Raw genomic sequence first — 12,489 nt, forward strand, 5'->3', positions numbered from 1 at the left:
CCCAGCATGTACCGGAAGATGCAGGATTAAGAGAGGCCGGAGGAATGTCCTAAAAGGTGGGGAAAGGGCAGAGAGGGGGAGGGGAGAGACACCCCGGGTCCCCAGCGCTCCTGCAGGAGGGCTGGGAAGGAGGGTGAAAGAGGGGGTGCCCTCTGCACCCTCCCGCCTCACAGCCCCTCTGTCACTGCCGAGAGCACCCCCTTGGATGAGGGCGCCGGCCTGGGGGCTGGGGGTGCTGAGGGCCCCCCCTCGCCGGGCACCTCCTAAGCCGGTTGCTGCCTCCTCAGCAGCCGCGGCGCTTCCACCTGCGCAGGCACCGCGCCGCCCTGCGCCGCGCTGCCATTGGCTGGCTAAAAATGCCTCTCTAATCTGCGCCCATCTGTGCACGCCTCCTCCCTCATCCTCCCCGCGCCTCGTCGGCTCTGACCTTCCTCCTTCCCGCAGCCCCGGCGAGATCTGGAGAGACGCGGTGGCTGCGGCGGCAGCGCAGCCTCTCTCCCCTGGGAAGTCGTCCGGGCTTGAGGCTGGGCCCCAGACGACCCGCTTTGCCCTGTAGCGCCGCCGATGTTGCCGGGCGCGCCTGCCCCCAGGTAGGGGGTCTGGCCGGTGGATAGAGGATGGGGAGGGAGGGCACCAGTTAAGAGAGTGCGTGTCTGCGGTGGGCACAGAGACTGACATCTCCCCCGCCAGAGCGCAGGGGAGGATCGGACAATTACCTGGAGAGAGGTGAGCACGCGGCTGGGGTTGCCAGGGTTCGCGGGCATCACCCAAGCAGTGTCAGAATGTCCCTGCTCTTGGCCCCCTGGGAGAGGGAGCTGGCGAAGGCCTTTGCCCTGGGGAAAACGCAGGAAATAGGTTCCTTGGGAAGGTGGGACCTAGGTCCCTGGGGTCTGAGTCTCTGGCCTGGCTTGTTCCAGTACCAGCAGGGAGGATGGGCTGGTGCCAGCTTGGTGCGTAGGCTATGTATGGACCAGAGTGGGCTGGAGAGAAACACAGCGGCTGATGTGTGCCCTATGTCCTGTCTGGTTCACAAGTAAAGATAATTTCTTCTGTCCCTCTATCTGTTCCCCCACAGCTGGTCTGAGAGTGGGGAGAGGAGAAGAAAGTGATGATAAATGGCCCACAGATACAGCAGAAGCCATGGTCTGTCTGGCACTGCCCTCCCTCCCCTGCCCCCCCCCCCAGGCCACTTGCTGCCTCTTAGAACTCTCTTCTTATTTTTACCTTACTGGAGGCCATGAAAAACTTAAAAGGTCATCAGAGTGTGAGGGACACAGTGGCAAACCACAGAGCTTGGCCAGACGCAGCTTCAAGCCCCAGCTGCCCCCCACCCTCCACCGCCCTGCTTTGCACCCCACGTGCAGTGACACATGTGGCCGCTTTTCTCTGGGCACAACCATAAATAACTCATGTTGCCCTGGCTCTGGCATAGCGGGGTGCAAACAGAGCTGTCTGTCAATTATTTTGGAGGTTCTATCCCTCACCTACCTGGCCTTGCCATCACATGTCCATAAGCCACTCACAAGCCACCCTCTCCAAGCAGCTTCCTGATACCCTAGTGAGATCCTTGCCTCCTGCCCTGCGTTCTCCAACCTAGTCTGCCTTGTGGTTTGGTTATTTATGCCTTGTCTGTCGCCTGCTAGACTGGAAGTGCTTTCGGGTAGGAATCTGTCTGATTCATCTATCATCGCCCCTGCACCTGACCAGGGTCTGGCACCAAGTAAATGTTTGTGGAATGAGTGAATGAATCAACTTGAACTCTGGGAAATAGCTGGCATCCTGAAGAAGGAGGGGGGCCCTCTTGGGCTTTCCTCCTATCCCCCAGGACTAAAGAGCTACCAAAAACAGATAGTCCACTGAAGCCAATCCTGGACCTGGAAGCCATGGGCAGCTGTGGCATTTGGAGATAAACACAGCAGTCCCAGTGGCTCCAGAGGGTCTTTTGGGGCCCTTGGTTTGAGTCCCTGGCTGGTCCAGGCTTAGTGGAAGGCCTGGGTGAAGGTCTGGCTCAGGGCCCTGAGTTGGCACTTTCTTCCTGGGTGCTAAGCTCAGACCACCGGTGTCTGTCCCTGTCCTAGCTCTTGAGACAGTCCTGGTCCACATCAGGGAATCCAGGAAGACCCAAGCCAGGCCATCCTCAGCCTCTGAGGCCCTCATGGCAAGCTCTGAACAGATCTTACTATTGTGTGAAGAAGCAAACCCAGCCCAGAAGAGGAGGCTGCCAACAAGGGTTCTGGCCTAGCCACAAGGCCTGTGTCTGGGACATGGACATTTCCAGAACTCTTTCCCAGCCCCTGTTGCTCATTTGACAGCCGTGCTGATAAGAAATCTGTGAGATGTTCTTCTCCTCATCCTACAGAGGGGGTGCTGAGGCCCAGAAAGGGTCGGCAGTAGAGCCAAGGGTGGCGCTTACTTCCCGGCTCCAAGTCCAGTGCTCTCTCCACTGGGCTTGAGGGAGCTGGGGAGAGGCCCCGGGCCCAGGTCACAATGTCCAGTTGTCCTTGAACCCAGAAGTTCCTTCCTCTGGCCTGGCTGTGTCCTTGCCCCTAATAATGGAGAGAGTAAGGGAGTGATGCTTCAGGGCTAGGGGGAGGAAGTGGAGGGCGCTTTGGTTAGTGCCTGTAAGTGGTTGGCCCTGAGGATCTTGAGGGAAAGGATGCAGTAATAGTAGTAAAAACTAACAGTGCACAGCATTTGCCCCATGCCAGGCTTTTCAACTATTTTTCATGTATTGACTCATTCAATCTTCACATTAATCCAACGAGGTGGGTACTGTTTTTACTCCCATTTTACAAATGAGAAGACTGAGGCACAGAGAGGTTATGTGTCCAAGGTAACACAGTTTGAAATTAGAGGAGCTAGGATTGGAACCTAGGCTCCAGAATCCCTTATTCCCTAATATATTCTCTAATGCGAGGGTAAGGCCGCTGTGGACCTGGCTGCTGGGGGCCTGTTGTCTTCATGGAGACACAGGTTTTAGGTACTCCATGGCTAATGTCCATGCACGGCAGGTGGTATGTGCATGATTACGAGTGCTTCTGATGGCTGTGGGTGCTCACAGTGGTAACACCCATATCAGTGGGTCTCTGAGCACCTACTGCGTTGCAGGCAGGTCAAGTGATCTGTCACTTCCCTGCTCTGTATCTTTCAGTGGCTCCCCATTGCCCCAAGAACAAAGCGCAGTCTCCCTCCTGTGGCCCTGCTACCCTCCCCAAGCCTGGGCCTCCTCTCCCTTCTCACCCTCCCTCTGCCCTCCAGCTACTCTGAACTGCTTACAGTTCCTCAAATAAATCACACTTCTCTCACCTGCAGGCCTTTGCACAAGCTGTTCCCCTGCCTAGAACACGCTCCCTCCCCCTACTCCCTGCCCATCCCTTCTCACCCTTAGGGGTCTGCTGAGATTTTTCTTCTTTCCAGAAGCTTCCATGAACTGCTCCTCCCCACACCCAGCTCACCTCACCTCACACAATATCCTCTCTGTCTTTTGATGGTTCCCCCCTCCCCATCTGTGGAGTCCTTGACAGCAGTGTCTGTGTCTTGCTCCCAGTGTCCCCAGTGCCTTGCAGAGTAGCCTAGCTCCTACTTGTGGAATGAGTTAGCAAATGTTGGTCCCCATCATATACTTTCTCTCCTCACCAGTCTCAGGACCTTTTTAGCATTCATCTCCCTAAAGGAGACAAGGACCCATTTAGAATTTGCATATGACCGCCCAGCAAGGACAAGCTGGCAGTGGAAAGCCTTCACTGGAGAAGTTAAACTGCCTGTGGGCCTGGCAGGACAGGGGAGCTTGCTGGGGGCTGGCATTTGATGACTTGGAGGGAGTCCTCCCTGGAGAAGCAGTGGGGAGAGATGGGGGAGGTGGGGGCATGTCAGGTAGGTGGAGGGCTGCTCAGTTTGGTTTTACATTTTTCTTAAAGAAAAAAAAAGTTTGTATTATTATTTTTTAATTACCAAAGTAATATGTGCTTATGTGGAAAATCTAGAATGTACTGGAAAGCCAAATTAAAAAAAAACTCATTGGCTAGCACTAGGCCCACTTTCTGTGGACACTTTATGGCTGGTTTCCAGTCAGGGGCCCTGTGGACTGGAGGGGGAGGGTGGACACTGGAGACCCGGTGGGGCAGGTTAGGGTCCCAGGATGGGAGTATCATCAGGCCAGGGAGTGATCCCTGGGCCTGTGGACAGCTGGGGAAGAAAGCAGGAAGGGTAGAGAGAGAAGACTGGCTCTGATGCAGGCCCCACAGGGCCCCCCGGGGTGCTCAAGCTGGAGGAGCCCTTTAGAGTTGCTTTGGAGTGGTTGGGCTTTAGGACCTCAGCATCCTTCTGGCACTGGGTGTAGCCCGGGGCCTGTCCTTAGGCAGATGTCTCTGCCAAAGCCATAATCCCTGAAGGGGCTGCCAGCTGAGGGTCCTGTGCTGATCATACCCCCAACAAAGGTTCATCACTGGAAAAGATGGGTGGGAGGGTGGGAGACAGGCCAAAGGGAGAAGACCAGCAGGAAACTGGCCCCCCATGGCTCTGGAAGGATGGCAACTCTAATGCTGGGAAGTTGGTGGGGCTGTCTCCCAGGTGGGGGGCAGATGGCCTCGGCTACTATTTAAAAATCAGTGATATTTAAACACTGGGCGGGGGCTGTAGTCAGCTTGCCAGATAAACTCCAGGATGCTTGGTTAAATCTGACTTTCAGATAAACAACAAATTTGGCGGGTTGTTTTTTTTTTTTGGAAGTATAAGTATGTCGCAAATATTGCCTGGGATGTTCTTGTACTAAAAATTTTATATGTTGTTTATGTGAAAGTCAAATTTAACTAAGTGTCCTATATTTTCATTTGCTGAATCTGGCCACCCTAGACTGGGTGAGGGAGGGAGCCTAGGGTCCGAATTTTCTCTTTTGTATTGGGAGAGGGGCCACTGGATACTTGTTTTGAAGTTGTCAGTTTTTTAAAAATTGTGTCCATTTTCAGAAAGTAATGACATTTTTTAAAGTTTTGCATCTGTGAACTGTTTCTGTTCATGGTCTGTAGAGTAGCTTCCCATTTGTGGATTTTGGCTCCCTAGTGCTGCTCAGAAATAATAAAATCCATCCTCTCACTTACTCAGGAGGGACAAAAGGAGATTGGATGATCAAGGGTGGAGTCACTCAATAAGGTTAATCCACTGGAGAAATAAGTTATCATCATAATTAAGCTCTTAGGTGGCAGAGGGTGTAGGAAACTGGACCTCTCCCATTAGCCAGGAGAATAGGTTGGCACTACGTTTTCGGCAATAGCTACCAGTTTTAACCTGGCAGTCCCACGTCCAGGGGTTTCTCCCACAGGAGCCCTCTTGGTAGCGTGCAAAGAGAGCTGGGTGGAATGGACTGTGTGGCAAAGCTTTACTTATGTCCCTCAGGAGGGTTGGTGGTATAATCAGGACCTCTCGAGATGCTGTGATTTTAGGCAGCTGTTCATTCTTTGCTTTGGTCAGTGAATGTCTTCTGTGTGCCAGGCACTGCTTTAGGTGCTGGGGACAGAGAAGAGAACGGGGCAGAGCTTAATACTAGGGTGGAAATACGGTCAGAATGTATTGGCAAGTTAAACAAGTGACTCTGGAGAACAATGTGTTTAGTATGATTCTTGTTTTAAAAATATACATATATATCCTCATGCTCACATTTGCATAAAAATGTCCAGGAGGCATCTCTGGGGCAGGTATTAGGAGGTCAAGTGTCAGGCAAGATGGAGAATGTTTCCTCTTTATTTTAGCATCCTGTGCTGTTTGCATTTTATGCAACAAACATCATTATTCCTACAAAGCTTAATTAGAACACCATTTCCTAATACCTGGGACTTTTCTTACACATCTAAAAAATGAGCATTTACATTTCATTCCCTTCAAATACAAATTTGATGCCATTTGAGTCAGATGCTGCCACTTCGGTTTGAAGAATTTTTATTTGTGGCTGGTTTCCAACTGGTCCCCTCGTGGCCTGGTTTTTCCTCTCCCAGTCTTTTGGTGGATGAAACCTACTGGGATGAGCAAGGAGGTAAGGTAAATGTGGGTAGCAGGAGGGCTGCAGAAGGAGAATCTCAGAAGCCAAGTGTCCATGAAAGTGGAGATTGAGCATCATGGTGTGTGTGGCACTGGGATGTCCTGTCGGGGGCACAGAAAAGGGAGGCCGGCCCTGGATGGCAGTGCCAGGGGGCCTGAGAACCTCTGACATGTGCCAAGCACTGTTTTATTTATCCATATTTATTAACTCATTTAATCATCTCAGTAACCCATGAGGTTATCCCACTTTACAGACGTGGAAACTGAGGTTAAGCGAGTTGCCTGACACCATACTGGCAAATAAGTGGCTGAGGCAGGATTCACACCCATGCAGTCTGGATCCATAGGCTGTGCTCTTAACCTGGATGCCCCAGCACCTCTCATCAGGGAGTGGGGATGACCACTTCTCCCAGAGTTGGGAGGCAGGCCTGCTCCTAGAGATGGGGGCTGATTGATCATGGAAGGTCTTCTGCAGGAGCAGGCCTGGAAGGAAGGGATGGTTAGATTCAGAGAGGTGGAAGGTGCCTTCCAGGAAAAGTGACATCAAGGACAATGATGCAGAATTTGGAATGTGACAGGTGGGCCTAGGGGTGGGGAGGAAATCAGCACAGGAATCCAAAGGAAGAAGTAGGAGATGAAGCCATGGTCAAAACACCAATTCAAGCAGACACACACATCCCAGTGTTCATGGCAGCACTATTTACAATAGCCAAGATATGGAAGCAACCTAAGAGCCCATCAATGGATGAATGGATAAAGAAGATGTGGTACATATAGACAATGGAATACTACTCAGACTTAATAAAGAAGGAAATTCTGCCATTTACAGCTGTGCGGATGGATCTAGAGAACATTATAATTTGTGAAAGAAAGTCAGAGAGAAAGACAAATACTGTATAATATCACTTAAATGTAGAATCTAAAAAAATAATACAAACAAATGTATACAGAAAACAGAAGCAGACTCACAGATATAGAAAACAAACTAGTGGTTACCAGTGGGGACAGGGAAGTGGGGAGGGGCACATTACAGGGAGGGGATTAAGAGGTACAAACTATTATGTATAAATTAGATGAGCAACAAGGTTATAGTGTATAGCACAGGGAATTATAGTTGTGATCTTGTAATAACTCTTAATGGGGTATAAACTATAAAAATACTGAATTGCCGTGCTGTACACCTAAAACTAATATTGTAAATCAACTATTCTTCAATAAACAATTACAAAAAAAAACTCCCAGGAGAAGGGGGCATCTGTGAGCCATTAGCAGCCAGCTACTGCAGTGGCTGGGGGATGGGTGCCCCATCTGATAAAGGGGCGCTGACAGCACCACCTCCACTTCCACACCCACTTCTGCTTTGAGCCCTTCCCGTAGCCTATGATGAAGGTATTTGTTAATTACTATTATTCCCATTTGATAGATGAGGAGGCTGAGATGGGGGGGCAGGGGGTGACCTACCTGGGGTTGCACAGCCAGGAAGGGGGCAGACCTTGGATTTGGGCTCAGATTCTTATTTGGGATCATCTGATTAGTAGATTAATTGTCTTAGGGGCTACTTGTTCCAAGTTTTACTCCCAAGCATTCATTCACCAAATAAGTACTGAGTGCTCTGTGCCCAGACAGAACTGGGCACCAGCCATTCAGTGGTGAATGAAACCCACCTCACCCTTGCCCCCTGGAGCTTTCACTCTGTGGTTCTGTCCAGGATTTAGCTGACCCCTCACCCCACTTAACCACTGCTGAGCCCTCGGCAGCCCCAACTTCCATAATGACAACACATGATGTTTGTTGAGCACTTACTGTGTGCTGGGCCCTGCACAAGGCTCCTTGTGCTGAGAAGCTCATGTCCCCTTCCTAGCACCCCACTTTCAGATGGGTAAGCTGAGGCTGCAGAAGGGCTTAAGGCTCCTGGTCAAGGTTCCTCCATAAGTGTGTTACTGAGCCAGGATCCAAAACGTCCTCTGAACAAGGCTCTCTCCACTCCTGCCTCCCCTCCCCTGGCCCCACCCACAGCAGGATATCTTGTGTCACCTCTATCAGCAGATTCATCGGACACCAGGCTGCCACTGCCGCCTGCTCTCCGAGTGTTGGGTGACTGGCCGCCGTCTCACCTGACCCACTTGGCCCTGCCTCAGATGAGGCACCTCTGATGGGAGGCCTCCCCGCCCTACAGGGCCCAGGATCCCTGCCTCTGCCCCTCTTCCCAGCCCCTTTGTCACTGGCCCTGACTGGCTGGGTGGGCCCTTCTGCCAGCCCCGGCTGGGCTTGGGCATTGCCCACACCCCCACCTTGCACCAGCTGGTCTGGTAAGCCGCAAAGCTAGCTCAGCTCAGGTGCCCCTGGACAGGGTGGGGGGCTGGGTGGCAGATCACAGTGGGCTTCCTTCCCTCCTCACCACTCCTCAAGCAGGGCCAGGACAAGCCTGGCAGGGAGAAATCAAGTCACAACATTTCCACCTGAGGGGTATAAGGGTGGGGAGGGCCCCCACAGACTGCCTTGGTGATGGGCGTCTATGAAGCAGTAGAATGGGGTTGAGCACCCCAGCCTGCATCAGCTCCAGATCCTTGAGTCCCCCTCCTGCTCTTCCTCAGACCCCCTGACTGCCCCACCCGCCAGGCCATTCTGAACCAATGTTCAGGTGAGCTCCGCAGTGGAGCTGGGCCTGTGTCCTGAACCTCAGGCCTGGAGGCACCTGTGTGCCCTGGCAGAACTCTGGGAATCTTTGTGCAAATTTTGGAAGCAAAATAGCATACAAAGCACATATAGGTAAGTCTATCTCCCTATTGGTGTGGCCAGTGGAGTGGTTACTCTGCTCACAGCCTGGCCTGGGTGGCTGGAGTGCTGTGGTCCACAGGGACATCTGTGTTCCCAGGAGTGGCAGGGGGGCTGCAGGGGCCAGAAGAGGTGGGGAGTCCTGAGAGCTGTGGCCATCCCACCTTTGCTGCAAGTTAACATCAGGTTTCCACCACGTTTTCCTCCCCACCGGATGGTGTTTTCTAATTTGAACATTTTGTTTGCTAGACTTCTATGAAGAACTTTCCCCCTTCACAAATTTTATTATTCTGAAATTGGTATATACAGTAGGATAAAGGCTTGATTCTTTTCCTTTATCGAGTTTTAGAGAAATGAGCTGATGTGAATATTTTTCCCAGTTTTAAAATATAAAAGTGGGGGTGCTCAACAGTAGAGCACATGCTTGGCATGCCTGAGGTCTGGGTTCAATCCCCAGTACTTCCATTTAAAAATAAATAAAATAAAATATAAAAGTGTATAAAATAGGTTATACATTTTAACAAATTACTATAAAGCCCACACCCAAGTCACCACCATCTAGGTCATTGGCGGTAGCACCAAAAGTCCCCCATGGAACCTTCCCCACCACAAGCCCCTCCCTCTCTGGAGACCCACCACTAAATAGTTGGGGTTATTAGCTGCTTTGTTTTTGGTTTTACCACATAAGTATGCATCCAAAGCCAAATAGTTGTGTCTGCTTTTGAATTTTAATTCACGGGATTATGTAGTTTTCTATGTCTGGATTTTTTTCAATTAACATTTTCTTTTTACCATGCATGCATCTGGGTTGTTCTTTGTAGTGGTCATCCTTTCATTGTTTTTATCGTTGCGTAGTTTTCCGACACGTGAATATACCGGGATTTACTTATCCAATTAACTGTTTACAGACATCAGGGTTGCTTCTGACTGTGGCTGTTGTGAAAACTGCTGTTCAGAACCTTCTTATCTATGTCTTGGGGTAAATATGTGCCTGCAGTTCTGCAGGGTGTATTCCTCGGAGTGGAATTGCTGGGTCACGGAGTAGGTGTATCTTCCAACCTAGTAGATAACACTAAACTGTTTTCCAGAGTGCTTGTACCAGCTCACAAGCAGTGTGTGAGCAGCTCCACGTTCTTGCAGATATTTGGTTACTAGCAGACTTGTTTTTGTTTTGTAGAATTTGATTTTTATTGTCATCATGGATTTTTATAAATTTGATGAGTTTCAGTCCTTGTATTTATTATTCTCAGTGATGCTCAAATTGTCCCATCTTTGGCCAGTGGGAGCCTCTTGAAGTTGATTCTGGCACCATTCATACAACTACACGGGGCTTTGAAAGTGTCCTCGCTTTCTGGAATGAAGATGTTCCTGGCTCCTCAGAGCTGCAACCGGCCATTTCTCCAAAGAGCTGAATCTTTGTATATATATACACACACATATATATATGTATGTATGTATACATGCATATGTATATACACACACATATACACATTTGAACATTGAGATATATTTCATATACCATAATTTTCACCTTTGAAAAATGTATAATTCAGTGGCTTTCAGCACATTGATAAAGATGTACAACTGTCACCACTAATTCCAGAATATTTCCATCACCCCAAAAAGCCCCATACCTGTTAGCAGTCACTCAATTCCCCCTCCCTCAAGCTCCCAGCAACCACCAATCTACTTTGTCTCTATCAATTGCCTGGATATTCCATATAGATGGAATCACATCTTTGTGCCTGGCTTCTTTAATTTAACATAATGTTTATAAGGTCCAGCCATGTTGTAGCATGTAACATTACTTCATTCCTCTTTATGACTGAATAACATTACATTGTGTGGATATACACATTTTATTTATCCATTTATCCACTGATAGACATTTGAATTGTTTTCACTTTGGGGTTATTATTCATAATGCTTCTGTGAACATTTGTGTACAAGTTTTTGTGTAGCCATGTTTTCATTTCCCTTGGATATATAGCTAGGAGTAGAATGGTTGGGTCACATAGTAACTCTGTGTTTAACCTTTTAAGGAACTGCCAGACTGTTTTCTAGATTGCACCATTTACATTCCATCCAGCAATGTGTGAAAGTCCCAGTTACTCCTCATCTTCACCCACTTGTTATTGTCCAGCTTTGTCATCACAGCCATCCTAGTGCTTGGGAAGTGATATTTCATTGTGGGTCTGATTTGCTTTCTCTAAGTGACATAATATTGAGTATCTTTTCCTGTACTTATTGGCCTTTTGTATCTTCTTTGGAGAAATGTCTTTTCCTATCCTTTGCCTATTCTTAAATTGGGTAATTTGTCTTTTTCTTGTTGAGGTTTTTGGGTTCTTTAGATACTAGACCCTTGTTAGAGATATTTGCAAATATTTTTGCCCCATTTCTGTGGATCCAGTTCATGGCGAATGGTTTAGAGACTCGGTCTGGGTGTTGGAGGCATTAGGCTTTTTGAATTCTAGAAACCAACCTAAGGACTCACGTGTAGCCTCAGCAGCTCTGAGCAGTCAGGCCTCGCTTGACACTGGCACTGAGACTCAGATGAGGGAGGTGGTCTGCTCCAAAGCACCCCGCTGCTATGTGGCTGTGGGGCACCAGAGTCAGGTCCCTAGTTTAGTTCCCATTGCTCCTCTTGGGGTCCTCACTCCAGCCCAACCCACACCCTCCAAACCCCCAAATTTAACCATTCCTTTTCCGTGGGTGCCCCCCACTCTGCTTTGTTGCTCTCAGCTTCTCTTAAAAAAAAAGCCTTCTTTAGCTGCCCCAGCCCAGAGAGGTCCTCCAAGGATGAGCTCCTGTGGCCTCAGGAGGTGGGAGGTTGAACTTGGACACACTGGCAATGGTCAAATTTGGGAAAAACCAAGTTCAACCGAGGTAAAGAGTTTTCTTTTTATTTATTTATTTATTTATTTATTTATTTATTTATTTATTTTGTTGTTGTTGGGGGAGGTAATTAGGTTTTTTTAATTTATTGATTGACTTAAATGGAGGTTCTGGAGATTGAACCCTGGACCTCCTGCATGCTAAGCATGCACTCTACCAGTTGAACTATACCCTCCCCCCAAGAGTTTTCTTTACTGCAGGACTTCAGCCCACTCTTGTGTATTGTGAATGTTAAGGAATCTAATTGACAAAACTTAGAAGCAACCATGACATCCTGTAATAGATGAATGGATAAATAAACTGTGGTACACCCAGACAATGGAATGTCATTCCGTGATAAAAAGAGATGAGCTATCAAGCCATGAAAGACATGGAAGAAACTTAAAAGACATATTACTAAATGAAAGAAGCCAGTCTGAAAAGGCTACCAACTGTACGATTCCAACCAAATGACATTCTGGAAAAGGGAAAGCTACATAAACAATAAAAAGATCGTGGTTTCCAGGAGTTTGGTGAGAGAGAGGGAGGGAGGAATGAATAGATGGAGCATAAGGGATTTTTAGGGCAATGAAATTATTCTGTATGATACTATAGAGGTGGCAACATGTCATTATGCATTTGTCAAAACCCATAGAATGTACAACATCAGGAGTGAACCCTAATGTAAACTATGGACTTTGGTTGATAATAATGTGCCCATGTTGGTTCATTGATTGTACCAAATATACCACACTGATGAGGGATATTGAGGGTAGGGGAGTATGTATTTGTGGGTGGGGAGGGCTATAC

At 48.7% G+C, this 12,489-nt stretch overlaps 1 protein-coding gene across 3 annotated transcripts in view; it reads left to right on the top strand.

The window, feature by feature from the left end:
- Positions 1–397: 397 nt before the first annotated feature.
- The window catches only part of PACSIN1 (protein kinase C and casein kinase substrate in neurons 1), a 41,600-nt gene continuing 29,508 nt past the window's right edge, over positions 398–12,489 (top strand). For 2 of the 3 annotated variants that reach the window (XM_032462865.1, XM_032462864.1), the window contains exon 1: positions 398–590. The gene's annotated coding sequence lies outside the window, so the exon portion shown is untranslated. Of the gene's footprint in view, positions 591–635; positions 727–12,489 lie in introns of those variants that run through there. The other variant, XM_032462868.1, reaches the window with a different exon arrangement.

The sequence above is a fragment of the Camelus ferus genome, chromosome 20 (genome assembly GCF_009834535.1).
Source record: "Camelus ferus isolate YT-003-E chromosome 20, BCGSAC_Cfer_1.0, whole genome shotgun sequence".
Taxonomy (NCBI): Eukaryota; Metazoa; Chordata; class Mammalia; order Artiodactyla; family Camelidae; genus Camelus; species Camelus ferus.